The sequence below is a fragment of the Lactuca virosa genome, chromosome 7, assembly GCF_052849685.1.
Source record: "Lactuca virosa cultivar CGN04683 chromosome 7, Lactuca_virosa_CGN04683_v6, whole genome shotgun sequence".
Taxonomy (NCBI): Eukaryota; Viridiplantae; Streptophyta; class Magnoliopsida; order Asterales; family Asteraceae; genus Lactuca; species Lactuca virosa.
The window spans coordinates 65,305,783-65,317,480 of record NC_136432.1 but is presented as its reverse complement, the minus strand read 5'-3'; positions in this window follow the sequence as shown (position 1 = coordinate 65,317,480).

Genomic DNA, 11,698 nt, shown 5'->3' with positions numbered 1-11,698 from the left:
AAGAGTTTCCTCCTCAGGTTGAGGGCTAGGGTTTGAGGTTCCTTCACCACTTGACTCTTGAATTTCCTCAAGGTCAATTTGCCTCCCACTGTCTCCTTGGCTCATGAATTCTCTCTCTCGAGAGAATCCTCTTCTTGCTAGAAAGACCACATTATCACTGGGTCTGTAGAAGATGTAACCAAAGGATTTCTGTGGGTAGCCGATGAAAATACACCTTTCACTTCGGGGTTCGAGCTTATCGTGAGTCTCGCGTCTCACGAAAGCCTTGCAACCCCAAATCTTGATGTGGTCTAGATTGGGAACTTTTCCAGTCCACACCTCGTGAGGTGTTTTGGCAACCTTCTTTGTAGGGACTAGATTAAGGATATGGGCGACAGTCTCTAAGGCATACCCCCAAAATGAGATTGGTAGGAAAGCTCGACTCATCATGGAACGAACCATGTCCTACAAGGTCCGATTGCGCCTCTCAGCTACACCATTCAACTGTGGTGTCCTAGGAGGTGTCAATTGTGAGACAATCCCACATTCCTTAAGATAGTCAAGGAACTCAGTACTAAGATACTCACCACCACGATCGGATCGAAGCATCTTAATGTTCCTGCCCAACTGATTCTCCACTTCTTTCTTAAACTCTTTGAATTTCTCAAAGGTTTCTGACTTATGCTTGATTAGGTAGACATATCCATATCTACTAAAATCATCAGTAAAAGTCACATAGAACCGATTAGCATCTCTTGTGGCGGTTCTGAAGGGTCCACACACATCCGTGTGTATGAGGTCCAACAAACCTTCACCCCTAGCACAAGTGCCAGTAAAAGGTGACTTTGTCATTTTACCAAGCAAACAAGATTCACAACTATCATCTGACTTTAGGTCAAATGACTCCAAGACTCCATCCTTTTGGAGTTGGCCTATGCGTTTCTTGCTTACATGTCCAAGAAGACAATGCCATAAGGATGCTTTATCTAAGCTAGTGGAAGAGTTAATACACAATACATTATTTCCTAGATTATCTACAACAGATACAGTTTCATACACGCCATCACAATGTAATGCTTTAAAATAAAGAACATTATTAAAGAAAGCATCAATACCACCATTATTATTATCAAAATAAAAGGTAAAACCTTGTTTATACAATGCATGAAAGGAAATAACATTTCTTGCCATTTCTGGCGAATAATAACATTTATTCAAATCTAATGTAAACCCACTATTTAGCACTAAGGAATAAACTCCTATCTTGGTGACAGGTGAAGCTTTCCTGCTTCCCATGATCAAGTTTATCTTTCCCTGCTCCACATTCTCACTTCTTTTTAGTCCTTACAAATCACAACATATGTGAATGCCACAACCTGTATCAAGGACCTAAGACTTAGAATGAGGTGAGTTATTAGAAAATATAGTGTATATACCTGCATGGTTGGGTTTTACTTTCCCATCCTTCAAATCTTGCTGGTACTTTGGGCAGTTTCGCTTCCAGTGCGACTTTTCATGGCAATAGAAGCATTCAGCCTCATTAGGGTTAGCAGAAGGAGTGACAAAACCTTTCTTGGTTTTTCTTGAAGATGAGCCTTCAAGGGTCTTACCCTTGGTACCCTTAGAAGAGTTCTTTCTCTTCTTCCCTTTGCCATGCCCGATTGCCAAGACATTGGCCGCAGTTGGAGTAGGAGTAGGAGTAGTAACAACCGACTTACCCTTTAGACCACTTTCGGCGGTCTTCAAGAGTCCTTGAAGTTTGCTGAGGGTGACTTCTTCCTTGTTCATGTGATATGTCATGCGGAATTGATCATAACACGATGGCAAGGAGTGCAAAATGATGTCTATTGCTAACTCCTCAGGGAAGTTCACATTCAGCTTCAGTAAACGGTCCACATACCTTTGCATTTTCTGCATGTGGCCCGTGATGGGTTCACCATCCTTCATTCGGGTTGTTATCATGGAGGAGATTATTTCATATCGCTCTTGACGAGCACTTTGATGGTAGCGGTCCATCAAGTCCTGGTGCATCTCAAAAGGATAATAGTCCTCATAGGACTTTTGGAGCTCGGCTGTCATGGTGGCCATCATGATGCATGCCACTTTTGTAGCATCTCTTTCATGTACCTCATATTCAGCAAGCTCTTCAGGAGTAGCAGTTCGCTCGGGTACCTTCAGCTCCTTGTCGAGAACATATTCTTTGGTCTCATACTGAGTGACCATCCTGATGTTTCTGATCCAATCTGTAAAGTTGGACCCATCAAGGATGACTCTCCCACAAAGATTCATGAGAGAGAAGGAGCTAGTAGGGTTTGAGCCAGAAGCATTGTTATTGGAAGACATCTGAAAAGAAGAGGGAATAGATTAGATTAGATATAGAGATAGTCCTTAAGAAAACACCCAAATGTAATATTAAGGCTACGACCCAACACAATATTTTATAACTTAGAAGAGGGATGCCGTAATCTAAGCTATAAGATATTTGAAGGTAGGTGAATGACGATTCACCAATTTCCACCATGAAAAACGAAATATTTAATTAGGTTTTAATTGGTTTAGAAACTCCTAGATTCTTTGAGATTCATTGAACTTTCTTCAATGGCATGTTTCAATCTCGAGTGTGCCCTTCAAGTTTTGTGACTGGGATGTCGAGGATCACAAAACAAGGTGTGAAGTAACCATGCAAATTACTTGGTACCCTTAATGTATTACCCCTCAATCGATGTGTCGGTTAACCACACACACTCCATCGATACTATGATAAACATTAAGTCACCCTTTACCTACCTTGTTAAGTTCAAGTTAGTGTGCCGGTTAACCACACATGCTCCACTAACGACTTAAACAAAGTGTAAAGTGTAATTTCATGGATTAGCACCTTATTCACATTTTCCTAAAATAACTAAGATTGGGAATTCAATAAAGTTTAGTTACTTTAGTATTATCATTATACTTATAATGAGAATTTATAAGTCCTTGTCCTACCCGTTCGGCTAACGACCCTCCACCGATCAAGGAAGCGGTGGGTGAGAGTGGACACCCATTAAGTTGCCATTTTATAGGCAACAACCTTATACCCCCCTTATAGACCGGCTTCGTGAATGAGGCGTACTAGCGGTAAGACGACTTGATCTTATACATATATAAATATTATTAAACTTATAATATTATAAAGTATAAGGGTTGAATTTTAACTTTTAAAATTCTAGGGGTTGGAACTAAAGTTTTTAATATGACTTTACATGTTCCAAAACTTGAGGGCAAGTTTTGTAAACTTTCAAAACTTTTCATTTCTCATAACTTATGAGTTAATGGTTATTAAAAATGAAGACTCTTCATTTTTTGTAACTTATGTGTTCTTTTAATGGTTATTTATAAATGTGACTTTTGGTTATCCATAACTTAAGAACTAGTTATGGACTCCATTAAAACACATAAAGATCAAGAATTAATCTAATCAATTATTAGCACATAATTTCTATGATCTTCTAAACTCATATGTTTATGAATGTTCATATCAAAAACTTCAAGAATCGTAAGTACATATACAAAACTTGAAATTTTGATACTAGTTTTTGAACAAAACTTCGATTTTTCAAGTTTTTTTTTTTTTTTTTTTTTTTTTTTTGCATCAAGTATCAAATAAACAAACCAGGCTCTGATACCACTGATGGGTTTTGAGCATTCTAACACTCCTATGGTGTACATGCAACCCTAGAAACCTTGGATCTATGTTTGACTAAGATACATGCAAATAATTATTTTTCCAAGGTTCTTATCCTAACTAGTATGGCATTGGATACTTGAATCAAATAAAACTAGTAGAATTACTTACCTTGTAGTAGTAGTTGATTGCTTGGAGTTTGAGAGCCTAGCACCAATAATGTGGATGCCTCAAATGGAAGTCACAAATCACCACAAACTTGGAAACTTGAGAGAATAGTCACAAACTTCTTGAAATCGGCCCTCTTGGTTTACACACATCAACTAGTGCAATTTCAAGAACCAAAGCCTCCTTTATATAGTGTGGTGGATTAGGGTTACATCCATGTAAACCCTAATACCCATGTCTTTTCATTTCCATGAGATCCATGGGTTAAAGCTCCATGGAGTATCCATGGACTTTCCATGCAAGCCTAGCCCATTCCAAATAAGCATTAGCCCACACTATATAAATACAAGAGCCATTATTTAATTAGTCATACTTTTGATCTCTAAATTAATTCTAAATTAATTATAGATCAATACTAATTAAATAATATGATTTTATATTAATATATTAGGACTTATAAAATATTAATAAATCATAACTATACTATTCTCAAACGATTATCCATAAATTGTTCGGGTGAAGTGCAACCCAAATGGACCATGCCGGGTCGGGTCAAGTACATACCAAATATAGTTATGGACTTAGACACTATATCCAACAGAAGCTTCCCAGGACCGCACGGGGAGTGGATTCGATTTGATTCATCGTAGATCGGGTGACCAAGAGCGACCATTTCATTCCGATTCGGGAGAGTATTTCGGATGAGAAGCTGGCTGACATCTACATCAGAGAGGTAGTATCTCGTCACGCAGTGCCAGTTTTCGTGATTTCTGACCGAGACGTACGGTTCACTTCCAGATTCTGGAAGAAATTTCATGACGAGTTGGGTACTCATCTGCACTTTAGCACAAATTTCCACCCGCAGACAGATGGTCAGAGAAAGCGGACCATCCAGACTTTGGAGGGTGTGTTGCGGGCGTGCGTTTTAGACTTTGGTGGTAGCTGGGATACCTACCTTCCCTTGGAAGAGTTTTCCTATAATAATAGTTGTCACGCCAGTATCGACCGACCTCCCTTCTAGATGATATACGGAAGGAAATGCAGGACCCCAATATGTTGGGATGAGGTCGGTCATAGAGTCATGAGGAGTACCGAGGTGGTACTCAAGACGACAGAGAAGATCCAGTAGGTCCGGAGTAGACTCCAGACGTCCTAGAGTCGGTAGAAGAGTTACGCTGACAGACGCCGATTGGAATTGGAGTTCCAGGTCGGGGATATGGTCCTTCTAAAGGTGTGACCGTGGAAGGGCGTCATCCGCTTCAGGAAGCGGGGAAAGTTGGGCCCCAGATATATCGGACCCTTCAGAGAGGCAGCCCGGGTGGGCAGGGTAGCATATCGGTTGGATCTTCCGGAGGAGGTGAGACAGATCCACAACACTTTTCATATTTTGCAGCTGCGAAAGTGCATAGCCGATGATTCCGCGGTGGTTCCATTGGAGGACATTCAGGTGGATGACAGCCTGAACTACATCGAAAGGCCCATAGCTATTCTCAACAGGGAGATGAAGGCTCTGGGAAAACAAGGAAGTAGAACTGGTGAAGGTGTAGTGGCAACACCGTAAGGGCTCAGAATGGACGTGGGAGCCAGAGGACAGGATGAGGGAGCACTACTCCAAGTTATTCCCGGCAGCAGCAACAGACTTCGAGGACGAAGTCTAATTTAAGTGGGGGAGATTTGTAACATTCGGGATTTATAATGTATTAATTATATTATTATAAGCCTAATGAATTGAATTGGTTTGGGCTTGGACCAATGGATCCTTGTGATTGGACTAAGAAGTGTCATACGCGGTGCGTACTATGCCATGTACGCTCAACGTACTCATGAGAAGAAGGCGCGGATGCCATGCACGTACGCCCATCGTACCAAAGGGTACGCACAACATACACATGCAGACTCTAAAACCCTAAAATTTAGGGTTTGATCCCAATATAAAGAACCTTATGCCCTTAGTCCAGCCTCCCTCACACCCTTAGACAGCCACCACGAAAACCCTAACACATATTTGTGTGTTCTTGTCATTTTTAATCCATTTGAGAGCATTTTGGTGTTTTTTTAGTGTTTTGGAAGAGAAAGAAGCTTGAAGAAGGAGCAAGGATCTGAAGGGAGCTTGTAGATCCAAAGGATTAGCACCATTTCTGACTCATTTGAGGTATCAAGCTTCAAACTTGACCATTGCATGCTTAGTTATAGTGTTGGGGTGTTTTATGGGTTATTTTTTTTGGGTGAAAGAGGCCACAGCCTCGGCAAAGATGGGTTATTCTGACTCTATTGTTGGGGTTTCTTGTATCTTGATAGTTCCAGACCATAAGAATTGTCCTTTTGAGCTCTTGGGAGCACTTAGAGTTATAAAAATCGGACCTTGATGGTTAAGCCACAACCATGAAAGTGTTTGATGGCCACAAAGTTGGTTTAAGGACTAAAATCATGTTTTGACCCCCATCCATGCATGCAAGCACATAAAGTTTGTGACTTTTATGGATAGGGATGTGTTAAAGGACCTGGATCTATGTTTTGGACGTGAGGACTTAATGGATTAAGTCACAAATGGAACCCTAAGGAAGCTGGCAAGTACGTTGGGCGTACACCATGGTACGCTGCATGTATTGGGCCAACTTCCCGCTTTTGGTCAAGGGCAGCGTACGTGCCAGGTACGCCGCGTGTGCGCATGCAGAGTGGTGAGCTTGGGTTTTTGGGCCTTAGAAGTTTGGGCCTAGATGTTTGGGCCTCATGGCCCACTGTGAAGTAGAGTCTTTGGGCCTAGAACTGAGATTTAACGTATTGGACCTCTTGGGCCACTCAAAATTACTTATTTTGGGCTAGGGATTTATTGGGCTTTTGATAAGTCCCATTTGAGGAGTTGGGCCCAATTTAGAAAAGTGGGCCACTAGTGGGCCTTTAATGGGCCAGTAGTGGGCCTGGAAAGATAAGATGGAATTGGGCTTTGGGATATGGTCTAGTCCAAATTAGACCAAGGGGTAAAATTGTCATTTTACCCTAAGAAGTATTATGGATTTTGACTAAGTGTTGTTATGATAATGATATCTGGGAATTTGTTGGAGCCGCCGTTCGGGATTCATTATCGTGAGATTCGACACTCAGCTTTGCGAGGTGAGTCACCTTCCAGTAGAAGTGGGTCTAAGGCACCAATGTCGGCCTACTAGTAGGTGATTATAGGAGAGATGATTGTATTTGAGATAATTGTCTGGTATGCCACTATCTATTATGTTTTATATGCTAGTATGATATGTTATATACAGTAGTGGTAGGGGTAAAATAGTCCCTGGTTACCGGTTCAAAGAGACCGAAGGGGTAGGCCAACACACCGATATGCTAGGCAGTATGTGATTTATGTGTATATGCTAGGGTATTATGTGGTAGTGGTAGGGGTGAAATAGTCCCCATATCCGGTTGAAAGTGACCGAAGGGGTAGGCCAGCACCCAGATAGGCTAGGCAGTATCCGGTTGAAAGAGACCGAAGGGGTAGGCCAGCAACCAGATATGTTAGGCGATTACCGGGTGAAAGAGACCGAAAGGGTAGGTCGTGCACCCAGATATGCTTGGCAGTATGTTATTGAATGGCATGGGGTATGATGGGGGAACTCACTAAGCTTCGTGCTTACGGTTTTCATTTTTGGTTTCAGGTACTTGTTCTTCGAAAGGGAAGGGGCCGACATGACTGCAGCGCATCACACACATGATTTTCCGCACACGAGATTCTTGAGATTTGTACTCTGACATTATTTTCATGTGATATGATTTTGAGATGTCTGACTTATGGTTTTCATGATATTAGATAACATTGATGATATTTTCAGTAATCTGTTTTATGAATCGTTAAATTAAAAATGAAATTTTTGGTCATGAATTTTGGGATGTTACAACTTGGTATCAGAGCCTTGGTTTGAGGGATTCGGACACACCTTCAGGGGTGGCTGGACTCAAATCGTGTATTTGAAAAGTCTTTACAAAAATAAATTTTCCAAATTTTAAAATTAAGTTTTTTGAGAAAGAACAAGGAGTTTGATGCGTGCAATCGACCGAGATCAAGTAAGTTACATAAAGAATGCACAATATATAAAAAAGGAAAATGTAAAAAATATTTTAAAAATAAATATTTGAATGCAAGTAATACCAACATAGTTTCCTTTTTTACCTGTTATGACATTCTCCCTAGAAATATCAAAAAGTATATATCAATGTAATCTACATACACAACAATTTACACTGCTATAGTTAGGTGTATTGTTCATAGTATAACATCTAATAAGTGATATCTTCAAAGGAAAATGCCTAATTAGATTCAAAATGGACTCGATCTGTTTCAAATTTTTTGCGACTGAAAACTAGAATTTTTCTTTTTCTATTTTTGTCGTTATTTTTGCATATCATAGCTCATAGAAAACCACAAAGAGACAACGCTCGGCTAGATCACCCATTTGTGGTATTTCCTGAAGAGTAAAGAGAATTTGAGGAGATGATATATGTTAGGTTACAAGAGATTCACACCGCTCCAATATATAACCAGATATTACCTTGAGAGATGATGGAGTCGGTACCTCAGGCATGACAGTATCATTCCGAAGACAATGAATGATTTCTATCTATTTTCATCATTTCATTTTATCTTTATTTTTAGACTTAATTTATGAACTTGTTTAAAGTTTTGGCATGCTTATTTTAATTTATTTGATTAATGTTTTTAAATATTGAGGTATGATGATTTTCTTGGATTTTTAGATTTTTGCAGATGTATTAGCTAGTAGTTGGTATCAAGTACAACTATTACGAAAAAATATAGTTTTGAATTGATTAAAATTTTCAAGAGGCGTTGCATCAACTAAGTGTGGGGTCAATTACCCGCATAAGAAAGGAATTGAAGAGTTTGTATAGAAGAAACTACAAGAGGAAGGAGCATACATGAGAGACGAGACGAGTGTTTACGCAACATAACTCAATTCAATTACAGATCGTGACGAGATACACAATTTGCGACAAGAAAAAGTGCCAAAACGAAGTAATCTCGTTTACAACCAGAAATTACGTCATGAACATCTAAATCGTGCACCGATCCTTCATCAGATGCACAATGAAATTCCCAACAATCAGAATGAATAAATTTTCAAGTTCCCACCTAACCATAAAGAATATGATGTAACTTTCACTTGAAGTATGAATTTTGGAGTCCTAATGTGAGCAAAAAAAAAGGCATGCATTTCCAAAATTTCATCCTTATAAGATCAACCAAGCACCAACAATTTTGAAGATGCTCACTTGAGCTGGATTCAACCACTATCCCAGGGGAGTATGTTCATTTTTCTCCTTTCTTTGTTCTTTAATTTATTAAGTATACAACGATGATGTGGTATGATTTAAGTGTGGGGTAGGAGGTTACATGCGAAATAAATGATTAAAAATGTCTAAAACCATGTTAGATGGAAATTTAAGTCGAAATAAAAAATTAATAAAATTAAGTAAGAAAGTTATGTAGGATAATGTAAAATAAATCCTAAGGTTTTATTTAGTGGATATGTTATCATATATTTGTGGCTTTCTAGTTTTAGTGAAATAATGAAACATAAATGTGAACTTGTGTGGTATGAAGGATATTATATATTTTGCATTATTTGTTGAAATGTACCCCTACCTAAAAATATTTTTTCACCAATAAGGGTTGATGTCAAGTTCCCAATTAGGATAAAAAGGAAGGAAGAAAAGTTCCAAATATGAAATATGTGAAATGTGGAAGAATTAAAATTTACTAGTTGAGATCAAAAGGAGAAGTCGATATATGGTCTTTACAATTTGAGATAGTAAAACGTTAATAAAAAATTAATGTTTGGTGTCCATGAGCCATCTAGTAAAGGATCATTGGGTAAAATTCTCGTTACATGGATTATATCAAAATTCATGGAGTTCTTTTAGTGGCCTTTATGAAGAGCAATAACACATATCCAAATATATTCCATAGAAAGTCACGAGATAAAGCTAGTAAATTTGGTACTATATGCAATGAAGTTATATCAAGGAGAAAGTTATGTACCAAGGAAATGTAGAAAGTGTATCTCAAATAGAAAGATCATTCTGGGATAGTATCTATAGTATGGTAAGTTGATAAAAATATCTTGAGGTTAAGGCGTTTTTTATAAGAATATATTCGAGTGGATGAAAAAGTGTGTATCGTTCATACCAAGTGGGGAACATTTATGAAGATTGTGAGTATTTAAAGTTAGGAAAGTTATTAGGATTTAGACACAGATATGTGCATTAAAGTTGGATGAAATTGGTGGGTTTAGAATAGGTTTATCATATCTAATGAAAAGTATATTAAGTTATTTTATATTTAGCTAGAGGACAAGCAAAATCCAAGTGTGGAGTATTTTGATATGTGCTAAATTATACATGTTCTGATAGACATTTAATGGGTTTTTTATAATTAAAATAGAAAAAAGGTGCTTAATTCCTTTTATATTTATATTTTATATGTAAAAAGCCCATGTTGATGAAATAAAAGTGAAATGTACTAAAATGGAGCTAAATTGATGATTTCGAGCAAAACAAGAATATGTTTGCTAAATTATAAATTGGTTGATAGACCCATCTGCAGTGTTTGGGCCATATCTTTACTCTCGTAACTCCAATTAAAGATCTTAAATATGTTGTAAAAAATAGACAAAATTTCCTACAACTCATGACTGAAGGCATATTTGCTAATTCGACATGTATCATGTCTAAAATCGGCCTTGAAGTGTGACCAATAAAATTGGAGTTAAAAATGGAAAAGATTCTAAAGATCCTGAAGATATTTTCTGGATTTGTTAAATCTCGCCGCAAAATAAGTCGGTTCTAAAAAAACTATATATATAGGACCCCCAAATTCGTCCAACAAATGACGGTCAGTAAGGCAATTTCCAGAAACACTAGAGGGGCATAAAAAATCCAAAGAAGCCATTTTGAGAGTCTCAAAGGCTATACCAGTCGGTAGGCCGATATAGATGTAGAAATCTAAAGATCAAGAGAAGAAATCATTAGGTTATCGATATGTTTACTTTTCTGTCTATAATTATTGAACTTTTTGATATCCTATATGTTCTTATCAAAATTTACAAATAATTAATGATTATTTGTTATTTGTGAAACCCTAGTTTGTTTGATTTATTGGTATATATGCTATTGAGACTTATTGTAATGTCCCAAAATTTAAGAACAAAAGTTTTGTTTTAATAATAAAATCACCAATCAATCATGTTCATAAATCCATAAGGAAAACAGAGTATATAAAAAAACATCCCCAAATATATCAGAGTAAAGTAAAGCGGAAATCATGGTGTGTCTGTGTGTGTACGCGCGCACGATGTAATCATCTCGAGCTCTTCCCCTTTGATCCGAAAGTACCTGAAACAGAAACTCAAAACCGTAAGCACAAAACATAATGAGTTCCCCAAAATATTGTATACCATACATATCTGCCAGCTCAAGGCTGTGTTGGGTCTATTCCTCCCTCCCCCCCCCCCCCCCCGAGTCTAGTTCAACTTATGTGTCGGCCCAAAGCCGTACCGGGTCTATTTCACCCTCGGGACTATTTCACCCCCGAGTCTATTTCAACTCATGTGTCAATACAAGGCTGTACCGGGTCTATTTCACCCCACATACATATAGCAAACAGGCACACATACATATAACACATACAACATGAGTCACAAAGACTACAAGCACATAACATATCCTAGTATCCTACAGTATAGTGAGCAAATTCACCTTAGTCTGTAGACAATCAAGCAAATGATCGGGTTGCTGAACCAGATAATTCCCGCGCTAAATAATGAAATAAATATCCCAATTAATAATTGGGCCATAAACCTTAATTAGGAATCTAGTTCACTTGTT